This window comes from Gadus macrocephalus, chromosome 9 (assembly GCF_031168955.1).
Source record: "Gadus macrocephalus chromosome 9, ASM3116895v1".
Lineage (NCBI taxonomy): Eukaryota > Metazoa > Chordata > Actinopteri > Gadiformes > Gadidae > Gadus > Gadus macrocephalus.
This window is the reverse complement of record NC_082390.1, coordinates 17164495-17184748: the sequence shown is the minus strand read 5'-3', so window position 1 is coordinate 17184748 and position 20254 is coordinate 17164495. Positions and strand designations below refer to the sequence as shown.

At 52.4% G+C, this 20254-nt stretch overlaps 1 protein-coding gene across 1 annotated transcript in view; it reads right to left on the bottom strand.

Annotated features, from left to right (window-relative positions):
* The window catches only part of igf1ra (insulin-like growth factor 1a receptor), a 69505-nt gene that overhangs the window by 25698 nt on the left and 23553 nt on the right, over positions 1-20254 (bottom strand). The window lies entirely within an intron of this gene.

Here is a 20254-nt window from a genome sequence, read left to right as displayed (position 1 = left end):
TGGATGCCGTATGGTACAAATCAGAATCAACCCAAGTTCTGTTTGAAAGTAAGCATAATGTTTTCATTCAATGGAATACAGTTAGCATCAACATTAACATTTCTCCCGCAATGGAAAAATCGAAACACAAGAGAGCTGTGAAGCACTGACACACCAGACAGGATAAAGCGGCATATATTCGCAGAGGCTCGTCTTTCCTATTCAATTCAATTCAATTCAAATTGTATTTGTATAGCCCTTAATCACCATTACAGTCTCAAAGGGCTTAACAGGCCAAATATTTGTGGATGATTCAAATTGTTTGTTGATTTATTCCTAAATATACCACCGGGGGACGTGAGATGTCTAGGTTTCTCTGTTCTGTTCATCCCCGATGAAGACCACCTTGGTTGGGCTATTTTTAGCCCGAAAGACAGACATTCTTAGCAGCTTTCCTCATTAATTCAAAAAGCCCTCAGAGCTTCAAGGATTCTCTCAGCACGGCTGCGTGTGGCTGGCATGACCTGGCCTGTTTGGGAGAATCTCTCTCTCTCCCTCTCCCTCTCCCTCCCCCCCTCCCTCTCCCTCTCCCTCTCTCTCCCTCCCCCTCCCTCCCTCTCTCTCTCCCTCCCTATAATGTGAAACGGCTCCCTTAATTTGAAATTGTAACTGTTTTTCTAATGAAGCGCTACCATAGCGGGCCCGTCATGTGTGGCGGGTGTCCAGCGCTGCCACCGGCCTCAGTGGATCGCAGATTGCTGTTGCTAGGGCGGAACGGCACCTACAACCTTTACCAACCTCAACACACATTGCTATGGAAAGAGCAAAGGATGGGGACATTTAATTACCAGCCACGTCTTCCAGATACGTCCTCGCTGCGGGAACATCTGGGTCTTAAAATTACACATCGGCAATCAACGCGGATACAGAGGAGGACCGCGCCGCTTGCAAAGGGCATGCGCCTCGCTTCCGGACTTCAATGGACGTAATCGTTAGTTTGTGGAACATTGTCAGCTTCCCACCTGCTTATCTGGTGAAATGCTCACAGGTGGTTTACACAGTTGGGTTTATTCCTCGCCCAAGTTCACTCATTGGTGACTTTGTGTCATGTTTACACACTGATAAGACTGAAGAGGCCAGCCATTAGGTCACGTGATCGGTACACTTTATGGCAGGAAATGTCTGGTGGCACTCCAGCTCTTTATTTGATCCTTTAACATCAATGGCTTCTCAAGGAGACAACGGGCGTTCAGGAGAACAGGCAAAACCTCCCCGGGTCAGGCATTTACTGCCAAGTTGTGCTGTAGCCAGTAGGGCCACTGTAACCTTACAGATGTAATATCAACCTTTGCAGCCAATACAACAACCGTAAACAATGAACTAACTGTTTGCTTGTTCACACTAGCGGCTCGCAAAAGCCGCACCAAATAAGGATCTGCTGCACAAAAAGAGGGGGAGGGGGTTTGAAAAGATATCGACGCTCACAACATCTAGGAACGCCAGCGTTACGTCAACCTGCCTCAGCACAGGCTCGGCATTGACCAGACATGCAGTCCCAGTCTACTGGGACATACGTCATATTCTCATTAAATGGCTGATCCCAAGGCTGATGCAGGTACACACCAAACACTCAAGACTGCAGCCATAATGGACGCATTTTCGAATGTGAATTTCTTCCTACTTATTGGCCACCAATAAAAAAAACTTGCATGGGATTATACACTTATTAAAACGCTATTGACAACTATATTTAATTTCTGCAAAGTCAGTTCTGCTAGGTGCCACGAAATGTGTAAATTATCGTTAAAAAGTGCCCCTTTAAAAAACCACATTCAGAATGCCTTTAATTGTGATTTGATGAATTCTTCTCCCCAGCAGCGCTATGCTGCTTTACATTTCACTCTTCAGTTCAATGTCGGGAAGTTCCTGGCGATTTAATGTATGGGGAACCCTGCATACGGTCCAGCTACTAAGCATTGGCAAAACAAAACCTTTGATACATCCTCTCAACAACAATGCTGATTATTTAACGACGTGTCCCAATCCAAAACATTGCCAAAATACATATCAACATTAAAGGCCGGTATAATATATTTATAAGATCTTGTAAAAATTCATGCCAGAATGACTTGCGATTCAGCCCTGTGCTGAACATAGGGTGGTTCCTCAAATGCTAATACAATGAGAGGCCGGTGGTTTGTAGATTGAGTAAAGTTCAGAGTAAATTAAACCACAGCACTACAATTTTCAAGGACACACACACACACACACACACACACACACACACACACACACACACACACACACACACACACACACACACACACACACACACACACACACACACACACACACACACACACACACACACACACACACACACACACACACTTCTGGATGACAGATCACCAGATACAGTTCAGTAGGGAACCTACTGAACTGTAGCGCCGAACCTAGCGCCGGGCCTAGCGCCGGGCCTAGCGCCGGACCCAGCGCCGGGCCTAGCGCCGGGCCTAGCGCCGGGCCTAGCGCCGGACCCAGCGCCGGGCCTAGCGCCGGGCCTAGCGCCGGGCCTAGCGCCGGGCCTAGCGCCGGGCCTAGCGCCGGGCCTAGCGCCGGGCCTAGCGCCGGGCCTAGCGCCGGGCCTAGCGCCGGGCCTAGCGCCGGACCCAGCATCGGGCCTATCGCTGAGCCTAGCGTTGGGCCTTAAGCCGAGCCTAGCGCTGAGCCTAGCGTCGGGCCTAGCATGGGTTTCCTGCTGCAAGTGCTGAACAAGCCAGCTGATGGAGCAAGACAGCTGACAGGCCTTAGCAAGTCCTCAGCCCACACTTGCTATTGGTTACGGATGACATCATGTCTCTATTTCCCCATGTTACACCTCCGCCTTTCGGAGTGGGAGGAGAGTTCTGTTCTCACTTTATTACACTGTTTGCTCCCTACCTCTCCCTCTTTCTCCCCCTTTTAGGGACCTCAACAGCTCACGTGGCCACCCTTGTACAAGGGAAGAAGGGGGGGAACTAAGTAGTTGCAGAGAGAGCCATACTGTTTCTGGTATTTGAAATACTACAACAATTTACTCTCTACCCCCCCTATGCCCCTCTCCCTCTTTCCCCCTGTCCCTCTCTCTCTCAGGGTATGCTGTGTGCATGCAGCTTGGCTCCTTGCGTTGGCATGGACAGTACACTTGCACTTGACTCTCAGCCATGCCATGTGGATAAGGCTGCAGAAGAGGCAACCTTGACCGACAACCACTACCAACTGTAAATGGCTGCTTTAAATCTCCCACTCAGTACCGTTTCACATTCATGTTCCCATTTGCCAATATGTGCATGATATCCCGTAATCCCTCCCAGCCTCACATCTTTTGCTAGTTTCCATGTCCAAGGCGCTTCGTGCATGAGGCCAGCAGCTTTGCTAATGCGTCACAAGAGTGATTGTGAAATAAGTAAGGCGCTGGACCTTCATCGCAGCAAACGTCACTCTGAATCCCCAGCTGGACTTCAGCATCACCCTGTGAACTCTGTCCAGTGGTGCAGTTAAAACCCAACCCAAACTGTACAACACAGCCAGAACAAATAGTAGAAAGAAAGAACTAACAAATAACAGAAAAAGAAAAAGAATATAGAACAAAGGTTTTGTAAGGTTAAGAGAACCAGGGTTTTTTCAAAACTTGAGATGGACTGCTTTCTTGGTACATGGATGAGAAATGCTAGCAAGCAAGCACACACGCACACACACTTTAAACAAGCCATTCCCAGGAGTCCCAATCGGCTGGTTTCCTTTCTATTTACCAGACAAAGGTGAAGTTTCGGGTGTGGGAAAGATTTTGCAGACTGAAATAAATAAGGAACAGGGAAATGATGGATAATTGGTTGTGAAACGTCTGAGAATCCTGAATGACACAAACATACAAACATGCTATTGAAGATGCATGTGAAAACAATTATGTTTGATGTGTGAATTGCATTCCTGAGTAATTACAATAATCCTATTACAAGCAATTAAAAATCAATGTTGCTTTTTGGTTCTACAAAGTTCTCACATGGCAACTGTCAGCAAAAAACATTTAGTTCACAAAGGTCTCAAGTCTGGCGTAAGCATTTTTACACCATCAAGTTATTATTAGCTGAATGGACTCAAGTCAAGGGTAGTCAACTCAAAGTTAATAACATCTCAATCATCCGTCGCTAAAATAATCATAATTCAGACCGATCAAACGCTTATTATCAGAATAGTTAACAGCTGAAGCCACATAACGCTGGGGAGCTGGGGAATATAAACCTCCCCTAAGGCAATGTTCTGGGCTGTTGTGGAGCGCCATGCAGCCCAATAACAAGGGCTGGCATCAGCGCCTTCAACAGAGGCTGGGCTGAACCCAGCAGCCTCCACCCTCCACCACCGCCGCCACCTCCGCCACAAACAGCCCAACAGATTAGCACTAAATCGGATTAAGGAGGAGTCAGAGCGGGTCCGTGGAGGAGAGGTGAAATGTCACCGCTGCACCAACCGCGTGAGGAGGCAGCGGGTGGGGTGCTCCTGGTAGTGGTGGTGGTGGTGGTGGTGGTGTCAGTGGTGGTGGTGGTGGTGGTGCCAGTGGTGGTGGTGGTGGTGGTGGTGGTGGTGGTGGTGTCAGTGGTAGTGGTGGTGGTGGTGGTGGTGGTGGTGGTGCCAGTGGTGGTGGTGGTGGTGGTGGTGGTGGTGGTGGTGGTGGTGGTGGTGGTGGTGGTGGTGGTGCCAGTGGTAGTGGTGGTGGTGGTGGTGGTGGTGGTGCCAGTGGTGGTGGTGGTGGTGGTGGTGGTGGTGGTGGTGGTGCCAGTGGTGGTGGTGGTGGTGGTGGTGGTGGTGGTGGTGCCAGTGGTGGTGGTGGTGGTGGTGGTGGTGGTGGTGGTGGTGGTGGTGGTGGTGGTGGTGGTGGTGGTGGTGGTGGTGGTGGTGGTGACGGTGCAGCTTGGGGTAGAGGGGTCGGGGACAGATGGCAGGGGGGACATTTGCCGTGTCTCTCTCAAGGCACGACATCGCCTCGCTCAACACAAGCACACATACGGGCGCAAACACACACACACACGGGCGCAAACACACACACACACACACCCACAGGCACACACACACACATACGGGCACACACAAACACACAGAAACATAATACCAAAACATTCGGCTCCTGTCAGCCACAAATTGATAGCAATCTCCACAAGTGTAAATGATTTACATATAGTGTGACTTCAGTTGCCTTTCCATACTGTAATGACCAGGTGCTGGAATTATGTAGATGAACTGAACACATCATTCAATACATTCTGCCATTATACATTTTATTTAACTAAGACTAATATATTTTTTTTTTACATATATCTGGATGCAAGTTACTTTAAAATGTGATGATGGTGTCTGACGCTGATAAAGCTGGTGACAGAGAAAGCGACTCGAAAGGCGTCGAGGTGACGCACGAGCAGCGACCGTAGAACAAGTGGAGCGCAACAAGAGACAGAACAAGGCTCTGAGCAGCCGGCCCAGACGCACAAAAAAAAAAAAGAAAGAAAAGAGAAAGCGAGCGGCTTGAGCATCCAGAGGAAGCACTGTGCCCCCACCATGTCAAACACAAGACTTCCAGAAATGACAGAAGCAAAATACCCACGCTCCCGACCCCTCCCCCACCCCCCCCCCCCCAAACCCTCGAACAAACAATGGACTCTATTGTGGAATGTTGTGGCACGCTCACACTCAGGGAGCACACAGAGACACAGTTTGAAAAGCGCCCGGACCATGACCTCCCCCTCCCACCCTCCGTCCCGACGTTCTCTTACCCGCTTCCCAAACCCACCCCCCCCCCCCCCCACTGAGAGGGGGTGGGGGGGGGGGGGCACGGGAACGCAGAAGCGGGGATGTGGGGGGGTAACCGGTCAACAGAACGACCCAGCTCCGCCTGCTCAGGAGCCCGTGCTCTGGGAAACCTGCCCTTTGCCCCCCCCCCCACCCCCCATACCCTCGTCGCCAAAGACCTCGCGCACGATCCCGCGGACCCCCGGGACCGCAGTACCGCCGGGCCTCCAACAGGAGGCCTCGTCATTAAAATAACTTCTTCAGCCCAAGGGTTTTCCCACACAGATCACTGTGCCTCAGTCTCCCGCTCCGATGCCCACAAGCATTTTCCTCCACTGACATACAAGTGTGAACCTGAACACGTATTACACACGTATTACACACGTATTACACACACACACACACACACACACACACACACACACACACACACACACACACACACACACACACACACACACACACACACACACACACACACACACACACACACACACACACACACACACACACACACACGCACGCACACACGCGGGAGCCAGGAGGGCCGTTTCTGTATTTGCTTGAGAAATATCTCCCCGGATGCGTCGTCATTTGTTGTTCCAAATGTTTCATCGAGGTCTTGTTAGGCTCGCCACTGCCGCGGGGGAAGCAGCCAAATTGCACATCATAAACTGCAACAAATGGCAGGCCTGGGCCTACCCACTGCAGCAGCGCACGGGCTGCAGCCTCTGGACGGGAGTCAACAACATATCACCATGTGGCCGCCTAATAGCAGAGGGATATTAGAAGTGGCGAGGGTTAACTTCACCGTGAGCTGGAGTGGCGACACAGCGGAGGCGCTTGTTGTTGTGCTCAGAGGTCACGACAAATCACGGGTGTTGTGTACCGCTGTGGTAAACATTGACTGGACGGGACGCCGTGATGAGTCACACATTAGCTCTGTTGGCAACTTGGCGTGGAACAATCCAGACCACCGCGGGAATGTGGGGAGAGCAGGACTCACAAACGCACACGCGCACACTCACTTGACAGGTTGCGGACAGCTATAGGTTGAACAGATAACTTGAGGTGGAAGGGAACAGGCACGCACACACCTCCACACAGACACACAAACACGCAGGGACTAAAGCAAACGGGGGAAACGGAGGGGAAAGAGGCCGCCATCCTTTAACTATCACCCCATCAAAGCGCTGGCCCCCCGACTTCACGTCTTTTATCAGGAGCCAAGTTTCCATGCTGCGGCGCTGGCGGTGATTTGATTAGAAGTACTTTAAAACGCCCGGACCGTTCCCCTCTACCCAGGGGCTCTCCCAGTGTCCTGTACGCAGTCTGCCGCGCCGCGGCGGGCTACACCTCAGCTAGCCGACTCGTCTGCTAAACTAGCCCCTGGCTGCAGTTATCGGCTGGGCCCTCCGAAATAAGAGTGGAGGGTGGAGGACCTGGGGGCAGCGTCGGCAGGGCAGGGGGGGGGAGGCGAGGGGGGTGTGGGAGGGATCGCACAGTAACTCTCTTGTCTGCCCACTCTGTTTGATACCTGCTGCAGGAATGATAGGGCAAGGGGGCCCCGGGAGCCAGTCGGCTCAACACAACAGATCGCATGCAAGAAAGTGCTACTTTTCTTTCTCTTCCTATCAAGCCCCCCCCCCCCCCCCCCCCTCCCACGGACCAGGAACACATTCCTGGTGCGTAGACACAGCCAGGCAATGACAGGAAACACCTGACCTAACGTCTCCTATACCTTCAGGCGACTCCAGGGACGCAAACACTGGAATTATCTTTACGGCTTCGCCGGCGGACCGGTTACTCATCCTGTCGATTATTGACGAGTTCAGAAGGGGCCACGACCACGGTATCCATTATATTCTTTAGCTTCTTCCTGCCGTTCTCAATGAATAGAGCGAGCGCTTCAGGTGTTTGTTTACCTCCTCCGTCTCGCCGAGGCTCCACACAGGGGGGCCGTTTGAGGAGGGAAACACGGCGGCTGAATTAATGAGTGGCGATTGATTCTGGGCCGGATCAATAGCTTGGCTGTGTGTGCTTCTGGACAACAACGGAAGCCTACACAGTCTGAGGTGGGGCTCCGCCGGTGTCTAGACGCGAGCAGGGGAAACATTAAACAGTGTTGCTTCGGTTGTTCTACCGAGGCAGCAAGAAAAACTATAGAATAACACCGAACCAGCCTTTGACCTAGTCTTCTATCGCTCTCAAAACCTGGAGGAAAATATTGGCTCAGGTTGTCACCAAAAAGGGTCTGCTGGGTGAGAGAGAGAGACGGAGGGAGACAGAGAGCGTGTAGACTCTCAGGGAGGTTGAGCTGAGGAGTAAACAACACCGATGACGCCCTGTTTTCCCCGGGCTGGGATGTCAACACGCACCCCTGTCTGCCATGGCACTGCTGTTTCAGCTCCTGTTACCGACAGCACCTCCACACACTGACTGACTCACTGACTGACTGTCTGGCTGACAGACAAACAAGTCAATGCATCTGCTAGGCCACCTTACATGTGAGCAAGTTTGTTAGCTGCTGTTGTTCTTTATAGGGGGGAGCAGGGTGAAACGGATCACCATGGTAACAGAGGTATCAAACTACCTGTGCCCCGGCTCCCCTGGGAGCAGCAGGCTCTCTATCCGATGCTTGACCTCCATTATTGATCGACAAACAAAGAGGTGGAGAACAGTGTCAGACGTCCATTTGAGGCGATGCTCTGTCGAATATTTTTCAATATATTTTGACAGCATCGCATTAAAGAACTACATTTATTTTTCTTCCATTAAAGAGAATAAGTGCATTTGATTCCGGGCTGAATCCAACCCCCATGAGCGACCTTGCTTTTTTATGTGTAAACAAAGCCATGCTGGGACTGTTGGCCTCGTAAAGAAGGTCTAAAAGCATCCTGCATTTCATGGACGGATGTCATATTGCAGCTCAACAAAATTCGCAGCAGGCAACCGAGTTCCCCGGTACATCCCTCAGTATAGAGAGAAGAGCCAAGAGGAACAAAGAGTTCCCCACCACACTCGTTCTGAACTCTCAACTTTGAACATCACAAAATGTTCCCAAAGAAATCGTTGACCGATTCGGACAGAAAGGGGAGTTTTAGAAGGTTCCCTACAGTTGGAGATCTTTTGCAGCCACAAAACGGTGCTCAGAATAATCTTCACGATCTACAATAACCGTTAAACCGTCAAGGTTCGAGAAGACATACACAACAACCACATTTTAATGACTCGTAGGCCTGCGTTGAACGGATAAAAACACCACTCATTGATTTGTCTGGAGGCACTGTGGGATTTCCCACCGAAGGAGAACGCATGAACGCCACTGAGGGGAGCGGCAGACAGCAGAGCGTCCGGAGAACACTTAACTGCTTGATTATATTCTAGTCCGCCGCTCACAAACAAACACAGGCTGATCCGATGTGTGGCGCTATCTCCTGCTGACGCCCGTGTGTTTAGTCTGCAGCGCTCTGCCGAGGTGCGTCTCTGGCTCCCACACACCCCGGCCGGGACGCCTCCCGACCAGACGCCCCGTGGCTGCGAAGGGAGCAGCGTGGGGCGGAAGGAGGCCCCGACTCCGGGCCTTTGTTCCAGACGGCTCAGCGCCCGGGGACCAGCACGTACCAAAACACAAACACAAAGCCTGCAGGAGGGGGTAGGCTGTGTGTGTGTGTGTGTGGGGCCCACCCAGGCTCCTCCCCGGCCCCAACTGACAAACCGCACACATACACACTCGCACGCACACACAGACACACAATTACCACAAGTGCCTCTCTGCAGTCTCTGTATCCCAGACATACACATCACACGACCTGACCGTCTCTCTCTGGCTCTCTTTCTCTCTCTCTCTTTCCCGCCCGCATTCATAAAATGGCTGCTTCACAACTCAAGCTGCTGGCATGGAGTTAGGGGGCCAGAGGGCGGGACATGTTTGTTCTTTGATTTATTTTGTATCATCCCGTCCTGTGATCTCCTCTGTGCTGTCAGTTCACTCTGTCCTGGACGCAGTCACATTGGATCTCGCCAATTCCACATATGCCACCCCCCCCCCCCCCCGTCATCATCTACCCCCACACTTGCCTGTAATCCCCCCCCCCCCCCCCAAACACACACACACCCTGGCCCCACCCCCCTCCTCCCCCTGACCCTCGCTTCCCTCCAAAACAAACCTGATACCCTCTTGGCCTGGGAGGGAGACTGAGGCGATGTGTGGGTTTATGGGGAGGGGGAGGCGGGGGAGGCGGGGGAGCGGAGGAGTGCTGCTGGTGCCTCCTCCAGGAGGGGCCCGGCCAGGGGAGAACGGGGACATTCTCATGTTCCATCCCTGGAGCTCAGCTCGGCTGTGTTTCTGCTGTTTCACCACATCACACAGACGCACACACACACACACACACACACACACACACACACACACACGGGAACAGACACCAACAGACGCACACACACACACAGGAACAGACACACACACACACACACACACACACACACACACACACACACACACACACACACACACACACACACACACACACACACACACACACACACACACACACACACACACACACACACACACACACACACACACAGGAACAGACACCAACATGCACACACACACACACACGGGAACAGACACCAACAGGCAAAGACGCACGCACACACACACACACACACACAAACACACTGACGCAGGCACAGACACACAGAGCCACAGGCGCAGACACACAAACACACACGCACACAAAGAGCCACAGGCACAGACACACAAACAGACACACAGGCACGCTGGGCTAGCTGCACGTACACTGCTATCGTTTCCTTGCCCTCTTTCTCACAGTCTTTCTCTCCCCCAAAAATAGCTGCACAATTTTGTTTTTGTTTGTTCTTGCATGTGTGCGCAAACAATTTTGCAGACATATTTGTGCGGGGTAAATATCACCCCGCAGCAACCAGAAGAAGAAGAAGGAGAAAAAAAAGGGAACGAGCGGACCAGGCGAACGGGAGACGGAGTCTACGGAGGGTCTGCTGAGCACCAGCGCTGCAGCGGTGCCACCAGCCACCGCTGCTAATGAACCCATCAGTCTGAGAGTGCCCCGGCGCCCCGGCACCCCGCCGCCTGCTCCGGAGAGCCCCGGGGCACAACGCAGAGGTGCCAATGTTCGTGCAAGACTGTGTGCGTCTATGTGTATGCGTGCGTGTGAGCCTGTGTGCGTGTGTGTGCCTGCGTGTCTAGGCTGAGGTAAACGAGTGCAAGGGCACTAGCGCATTTGACCCCCACCCCCCCCCCCCCCCCCACCCCCAGCTACCCCCCACTGCAGTGTGGCTGCAGCAGCGTCTTCGGCTGCAGACAAATTAAAAGCCACTCAAGCAAGAGCCTTCATCCACACACACACACACACACACACACACACAACCCCATCCCCTCACCAACCCCCCCCCTCTCGCTTTATGTCCAGCCACCTCCCCCCACCTTCCTGCTACTGCAGCCCCAAGCTGAGGGGGACACCGAGCTGTTGAGAGGGGTGGGGGAGTGGGGGGAAGGGGGAGAGGCCAGGCTCGCTTGAGTGAGTTTTACTTTTGTTTGTCTCTCGGATTCCCTCACAAAAAGAGGTGCCTGCGTTGAAACCCACCCCGCACAAAACATTCCAAGCGCGTTGAAACAAATGTTTCGCTGCACCGGCGCCGCGGTGTCCCGAGTCCCCGCTGAAAAGGGGCAACGTCTTCATGAATGGGCGACTGTACAGTCATCCCTGCCACCCACACACTCGTCCTCACCTGCCTGCACTAGCACCTGGCCTTGAGCCCGCCCTCCAATGACTACCTTCAGCGTCAGTGAGTGATGAGGTCAACACCTCATCGGGGCTCGGCAGCCCTGGATCTTCCCGGCAACGACCGTCACCGTAGCGACGGCTGCCTTTGAGAGGGTCGGGCATAAGGAACAAACAAACATCCAGGCTGCACTGCATAGTGCGGTTTCTGCCGCCCGGCTATTTATACGTGCTGCTGTTGCTCCGGAGGAAGCCGATCCTATTGGATCCAGATGTGAGAGGCTGGAAGGCCGGGGAGGCGGTGCTACTGGAAGGTGGCAGGCGGGCCCCGGCCTATGCAGCTTAACCCCGCTAAGGGGCAGTCGGTGACTCAGGGGGCAGCGGCAAGATGCGGGTCTGGAGGAGAGGTACAGCTGCAGGGGAGTCAGCGAGCCGCCACCCTCTCAAAGGGTCACTCTGTTCTTTGATGGCAGGATGTTACACAATGCAGACTGAGTGAGCATTATAACAACCCTTTGTTTGTAAAGGAAATGAAAAAAAAAAAAAATCCATAAACACAGGGTGCAACTAATCAAAGAAACTAAAAATGTGAACTTCCTGCGCCATGATATTCAAACGGACTCTGGTTAGGTTGTGTGTGGCTGCTGGTGGGACTGCAGCAGATGCTCTCAGCCTACACTTTCTCGGTCCTCCAGTGGACGACGGCCGAGACCCCCGTCAGCCCTCACCCGTCGACCGGGAACAGCGGCCAGCGATCCGCCCTCCAACGCATAACCGGAACCCTCCGATGACGAGGAGCGCCTGTGAGACACGGCTCTCTGTGCACTCTGTGCTGTGACCCCCCCGGGGATCGGTTTCGTGCTCGCCGCCGTTCCCCCGAGCTGGGATCCCGTTGAATCAACGGAGGATCCGATGACACGTCACCAAACACACGGTATGACGGAGAGGACCAGGCTGTCAGAACTTCCCCCCCCCCCCCTGCCGGGAACCTCTCAGAGTCACCCCCCACATATTAGTCATTTCCTTCTGATTCATGCCTCGGTGGAAAATATCAAACGTAGGCCGGCGATGACGATGATTTCCTTTCAACATGCCTCCCTCAGCAAAGAGTTGACTCATAGTAAGGCCCTGAGCGCAACAAGCCCAGATCCATGCGTGGCGAACCGAGGGAGAGGTGGTGGGAGCACTGCAAATTGAGACACATCTGCTCTCGGCGGCAGATACACCAGGGGAATACTAGTCCCTCCTTGATCCCAGCCTTCATCCAACATCTGATGCGCTCATAGGGCCGTGCACATGTGTGCACCACACACGCACTCGCACACAAGCGTGGGTGCTGCGTGTGGGGATCGATGATGGGATGCCACGTGAAGACAGAGGACCGGCTGACCCTGATACCGCTGGCGTCAGACGGGGGAACGCAGGCGTCAGGCTGGGCTGAAGTCAGACCCCGTGTGCTGCGACCGGGCGCCGGAACACCAGCACTTCTCTGAGTCCTCTGGCGGAGCAGGAGGGAGAAGAGGAGGAGGAGGAGGAGGAGGAGGAGGAGGAGGAGGAGGAGGAGGAGGAGGAGGAAGCGCTTGGAGATTCTGGATTTGCACGAGGGAACAAGCATCAGCCGAACGTCATGGCCAAACTGTGGCCCAACAGAAAACAACTAAAAGATAACCAGAGACGCTCCGTTTAGGCCAAGCAAAATGAAACCCCAGTATCGAGGAGCAAGCCCCACCGTCGAGAGTAATGGCATAATCATACGTCTGCTCTTCTCTCAAATAACTCGCGCGGCATTCCTGGTTCCCGCAGTGGAGCAAGTGTTCAAATAGAGCACCAGTGTCTGGTTGACCGCCGGCATCTGGCTTGTTTTCACCCCTGAAGTGATACCGACGGCGGGGGAGGCGGTCGCGAGGCTAAAGCGCTTCCCCAGCCCGCCGTTAGCTAGGATTGAATAAACAGGTCACTGGGGAATGCACTCTGGGCTCCACGGAGTCAACACTCCCTTCATGTTCCTTTGAGGTCTGCCATTGTGGCGCACTCCGTCTGCACGTTCGGTGGGAGTGTGAGCGTGAACGTCGTTGGATTACACCGGCTAATAAATGACATCCTGTTTCCAGTGAACACACTCGTCAGCTCGGCTGGTTGAACAGTAATCAGGAGGAACACTCCCGGGCTCCTCGGAAGGACGGGTGGAAAAAAACAACGTTGTTTTGATCCGCTTTCGGGCCAATTAACGCAAGGACAAAACAAGCTAGGTTAAACAACGCTGCCTTCGGAGGACATTCCTGCCCACGCATGTGGCGCAACAGTGACCTGTTGTAGCCCTTCCTGAGCACCCACCCCTCCCCCAACAACCCAGAACACCTGCCACAAGGGGAAGGAAGGAAGGAAGGAAGGAAGGAAGAAAGAAAGAAAGAAAGAAAGAGAGAAAGAGGGAAAGAGAGAGAGGGAATATTCCACAGACCTGTGGGCAATGTGGCGTCAGACCTCAGGACCAGCCCAGGCATAGCAAGGAGGGGCCTGGCCCATTTCCCCTCCCACACCAGCGACACATGAGCAAGTGCGAGAAACTTTGCCAGGAACTTGCGGAACCGAATTGTCTCGTCCTTTGCCATGCTACCCCCAGAGCCATAAGGCAACCCCGTGCAGTCACAGCAGCCTGGGTCAACAAGGTCACGGCACCAAGAAGAAAATAGCCCGGTGGCCTGGATGCCAATGCCATCAAAATAGTTGTGATCTCTTGGACTTCGGTGTGCAATGGGAAGTGCAAAGGACCTAATGGGCTTAAGTCTGAGCCCAGACTGCCCACTGCTCTCCTAAGCCTTTGGCCAGCTGTCTGTCTGCCCGCCTTGAGACAGACATGGAGAAACAGCCTGCAGTACACACTGACACACACACACACACACACACTTCAATCCAGGACTACCAAAACACACTGCGGTGGCTGCGCCTACCCCCCCCATGCCCTTCCCATCTGCTTCACCAACGGTCAGACTCTCCTCAAAAACACCCCCCCCCCCCCCAAAACACATACACACACACACACACGCCTCCTCTGCTGGTCAAGAACTCAGAGGATCAAACCAGAGTTGTTGTTCACTCTGGCCACTAATACCCAATGCCGTTATTTTCCAAAACAACCAATCAGAAGTTAAAGCACCAGCGTCATAAGGATACACGCGGGTAGAAATGACGTCCATCTATCTCGTTAAAGACCAGCCATCATCGGAGCCCCACTGTGTGTGCACATGTGTGCGTTTGGGAGGTTGTGCGTGTGTATGTATGTACATGTCTGCAGTCGCAGACACACACCTCCGCTAGGCACCTCCCTCTGCACTCATCGTATTAAGAGCTAGCAGCTAGCAGTGGCTCAGCGGGACAGAGTGTGCCAGCGCTCTCTCACCGCCCGGCACACTGCCTGCCCCGGCTGGCCTCGGTGTCCTCCGCTGCTAACCAGGTTGTGTTGGGAGATGAATGACTGCATTAATTCTCTGCGATAGCTCTGGGATCTGGGGGGGGGGGGGGAGTGTATCAGAAATGGTCGTCATTGTGCGTGTGTGCATTGGTGGCCGTGCGAGTCCACGCACGCACGCACGCACGCACGCACGCACGCACGCACGCACGCACGCACGCACGCACGCACGCACGCACGCACGCACGCACGCAGAAACACATCCACACACTCAGACTGTGGCTGATGTAAAAGAAAGTCCCAGAGCGGCTTCCGTCTTGCTAAATGAAGGTCATGATGGCCCATGGCCCCGCCTCACTTAACCCCACTTTGACAGCAGGCCCTGCCCTGGGCCATGGCTGAGCTGGGCTCCCCTTCTCTCTGGTTAGAGCTGCAGCCCTGGCCGGCCAACACCGCCCTCCAGCCCTCACCTGGCTGGAGCCTCACTCAGACTCAGGGAATGCCAGCACTCTAATTCCTTCCTTCCTTCCTGAGATATAATTGCTCAAAACATGTTGGTGTCAAAGGTTCAACAGTTGACTTGTGACTACACACGGGCAGTGGGGGAGGGGGTCTGATTTAGCTTGACTGTTGCGGCAGCTGAATCACGGCACCTTCAGCTGGAAGCTAATCCAGTTCAAGATTTAAACATCGGAAATTGTTCCCATGTATTCATCCTACTTGCTTATGATCAAAAGAACAGAAAGCTTCTCGCTCCAACCATGCAGACTTCTAAAGATTAAATAAAGTGGGAACATTTGCAGAAATCTGAGGAATTCAAAGTTATTTTAATTGCATCCGACCGTCACCCAGGTAAGTTCAACCCCATCAGTCGGATCTTGGGATGAAAGAGACAGTTAAAAGTTTGAGGCCGACAAAAGGTAACTTTAAGGCTTTCCACCGGATTATGGCTATGGTACAGAATGCCAAAATACATTTAAGCATTCAGCGCAATGTTTTGCTCACTGCGAGATATATTATGTATTGGCAGATACTTGAACGAATCAAGACGTCTTCTAAAAATCTCCTTTAAGCCACTGATGGAAGGTGACGGGCGCACAGCACCCATCCGAGCTGTGAAGCACAACAACCATGGGTGCTTAGCGAGAGCCGAGACTTCTGCGTCCACGGTTGAAGACGGGGGCAAGAGAAAAGTCCACAAAGGCATGAACTTTGTGAATATTCAGACTTGCATTCTAATGAAAAGCCGGGTGTTGTATAATATAGAGACTGCATGACAACTGGTACCTATTTGCACCCACGAAACTCTTAGACAAAAATGTCTGTGAATGTTTGATCGGCACAAAGAACATGAAAGAAAGAAGCAAGAGGAAAAAAATTGCAAAGTAACAAACCATGTAAAAAATGTATTTAGGAATAATGGCATTTCCAACCACCATTGTTCTTAGTTTGCATAAAGTGAGTAAAAACACCAGAATTGCGGGAGAGCATTTAACATCAGCTATTGACCGTAAAGCACTTAGGGAGGAATAAGAAGTAGATTGTTCTCCAAATAAATACTTGTTCTATTAAGGGAGTTTAGAGGCTAATCTTTGAGTTCTGAATTAGTGGCGTTGGACTTGATACCGCAGAAGAACAATAAACCCTGAGTCATGCCTTCTTACTTAAGCTGGCCACGCCATGATCGCCTTGGTTAACCCTGCCTATGCAATGCACTGCTGCTTACAGATCCAAAACCTGTCACGAGATTCAGGGGCGCAAATAGGTACCAGTAATCATCATATTCACAGTATTCTATATCATACAACGGTTACCAGGCAAAAGTAAAATACTGGTACAACAGCAGAGAACCAGAAGGAACCATGATGATGAGTCACGCCACCTTTCACTGATCGTTTGAGTCGAGTTCGGTGGGAGACACGGGCCTGAGCACGGTGCCGGGTGGCGTCGGGTCATTTATCACTCCGCGGTGGTGTCATCTTGTGTCTGTGACACGGTAGGAACGAAGGGACCCGCTCTGAACCGATCCCCGTCGAGACCGGGGCCCGGTGGTGGGGGGGTCTCCAGCGCTGGTGGAGGAGATGGACGACATGAGGATGACAGGGGGGGGAGCGTAGGGCGGCGATGGGCTACAGTCCGGGACAACGGCGGAGCGGTGGTGTTGGGTCACCGCTGAACAGCAGCCCCAGGGCTCATCAGATAAGACCAGTAATGAAGAAACAATGAGCATTCCTCGCATTCTCCCTCCGAGGGTCAGACCGCGGTGGAGTCAGTTAACCCCCACCCGTCCCCAGCCGACCCCTTGCCGTACAAAAAGCAATAATAACGAGCCACTGTCTGCCTGCCGCGCTGCGCGCCGTCTCTAGACGCAGTGGGCCACAACAGACGGGCGTCATACGCCGCACGGTTTGAGAAGGAGTCCCGCGCTGAATGGCCGAGGCCGTGGCGAGCTCCTCCTGTGAAAAGATCTGCCCAAATGTCTTTCACTGTGGGTTTGAACGAGGCCTCGCTGGCATCTTCGTTCATCCCAGCACTGCGTCTCCTGACCTCGTCCCTTAGGAGAGAACGGTATGCACCGAGAAAAGCCACATGAGATGATACATGGAGAACCATATGCCGGTTAGAAAATGACATGGTATCCATACAAAGGAGCCACTCCGATCTGGATTGTTCCGTTTTGGATACATTCCATAACGTCACCAACCATCAAACCGTGCGCACACACACACACACACACACACACACACAGTCAAACACAAACACACACACACACACACACACACACACATGCAGTCAAACACAAACAATTTCAAAGACTTAGATAAGGCTGTTCAGACGACAGCACCACACCATTAATCCCCAGCTGTAAAAAGGCCCGTTGGCACATGGAGGCCAAGTCATGATTGAGCAACAACAATAAATCAGCCATCGAAGTCAAGGCAGTGAAGTGTGGAGAGAGAGGCAGCGTCCACCACTGAATGAACTGTATCCATCACAGCTCATCAAAAGGAAAGCAACACGGAGGAGAAGAATGGGAAGATGAAAAACAAAAGCCCTCCACCACATGAATACGGCTCGAGCGAGTGTTTCCTGATGTTTGCGTACGGAGGTGATAACAGCAGTGTCCTGAGTGCAACTCTAGCCAGAGGGCTCGTGAGCAAATCCCTCCCAGGATGTCCCGACGTCGAACCAAGATAGGCGAGGATGCCAAGCAATTAAACCTCACTTGCAAACCCACTGGTCGGGGGAGTCGGGGGGTCTGGAAGCGGTTTAATAAGCTGGAAACTATTTCCAAAATGGTTGACGGACCCGGAGCCGTCTGCAGACAAAGGGCTGCATTGTGGAAGGCCGACCGCGTACTTCTCTTCACTGATCACGCTCACTGCCAAGAGAACGGGGAGCGGGCGACAGACCCCAGAGCAGTCGCCTGTTGTTACCCCTAGCCCCACCTCGCCCCCACCTCCACCAGACAAACACGCACGCACGCACGCACGCACGCACGCACACACACACACACACACACACACACACACACACACACACACACACACACACACACACACACACACACACACACACACACACACACACACACACACACACACACACACACACACAGCAGACGGTGGAAAACCTCTTCATCAAGGTCTCCAGTGGCCTATCGCCAATCTATCGAAACCCTAATTTGGCTCAAGTCGAAATGGAAGCAATTACATGAAAAGGTTAAAGTCAGTAAAACCACCAGAGATTCCGGGAATGGGTGTGTCGCGACGGATAGTTTACATGAGCGCCTTCAAGGCTGGATGAGGAGAGGGAGCGAGAGCGACAGAGAGAGTATAACAGAGAGAAGGAATGTCACAGTCAAACACCATCATTCTGCTCTAAAAATACAGCAGTGAGGAAGCCTTGTTCAAACAAATACAGTTTCCATATATTTTATGACATCTGATTACCGTTGTTGATTCATCCTTAATTAATCCATCCGTGTTCTATTTTCAACCTTTACAAGTGGTCATTTGCCATAGTCATTTACAAAAATAAGTTTCTTGTTTTAACAAAATACCAGCAGTAGCGATCTTCGTTGCTGCTTAGTCTAAAATGATTTTTCAATGGTTGTCAATTTGATAGATCGCCACAGTTAACTTTAAAAACACCAAAGGGGCATATTCAAGTCGTAGGACGGGCGACAACACAAGCATGTAGCCTCTAGATCCCACAACATCCACCGTCAACGATGCAGAAGTGAGGATGCTTTTCTGCCGCACGCAACAAAACACACCACAATACCTTCGTAGAAACCCCACGTTGAGCTCCACCCCCCCTCCACACGGTGGTCGCTCTCTCGTGGGCATTGGCTCTCCCTCCTGCTCCTCTGCGGCCCCCACAGCCGTCTCACGGTCTCAGCAGCCGGGGCCGCTGGCCGCTGATGAGTGGCGTGGTGCTGGTGGAGCTCCTCCACTCCGCTCCATCTGTGCATCAGCTGTATGTGCTGCCGGCCAGCGCGGCCCTAGCGTCCCCGGCTGAGGGGAGCCCCTGCTCTGTGTGGACTCATCGATGCAGTGCTGAGATACGTACAAACCGCCGCTGGGCAGAGCGCTGCTGCATGGGCTTGGGCTTGGCTATAAAAATGTCCCTATTCATGATATTGAGTTTGAGCAATATCGATGTATAATCTTTCAGTAAGAGTATTATCTAAGGAAAACATAAATCACTCATAAATGCAATTCAGTTAATGATAAGAAGTTGCTGTATGCCATACATGGACAAAAAGTGCTTATTTTCATGGGGGGAATTATTTACCATTGATAGGTAGGTAATAGTCTCTCTCTCTCTCTCTCTCTCTCTCTCTCTCTCTCTCTCTCTCTCTCTCTCTCTCTCTCTCTCTCTCTCTCTCTCTCTCTCTCTCTCTCTCTCTCTCTCTCTCTCTCTCTCTCTCTCTCTCTCTCTCTCTCTCTCTCTCTCTCTCGCTCGCTCTCTCTCTCGCTCTCTCTCTCGCTCTCTCTCTCTCTCTCTCTGTGTGTGTGTGTGCCAAATGCACGGGTGTCCGTCTCCTTGGCAGCGGCAAAGCGTACGTCTCTCAGAGCACGTACTTTCAGGCAACGCCCCCCGATACTTGCACAAGCTAGTGTCGGCCACAAATTAACCAAAAGAGTCACGCTTCCGTGACATCTGCCCCGTCTGAACATGAAAAAAAAAAAAAAACTGCCATACTTCATACATAAACTATGCCTGTATGTCACCAGGTTAACCACACGCTTCAGTTTCCACAGAAAAGGAGGCG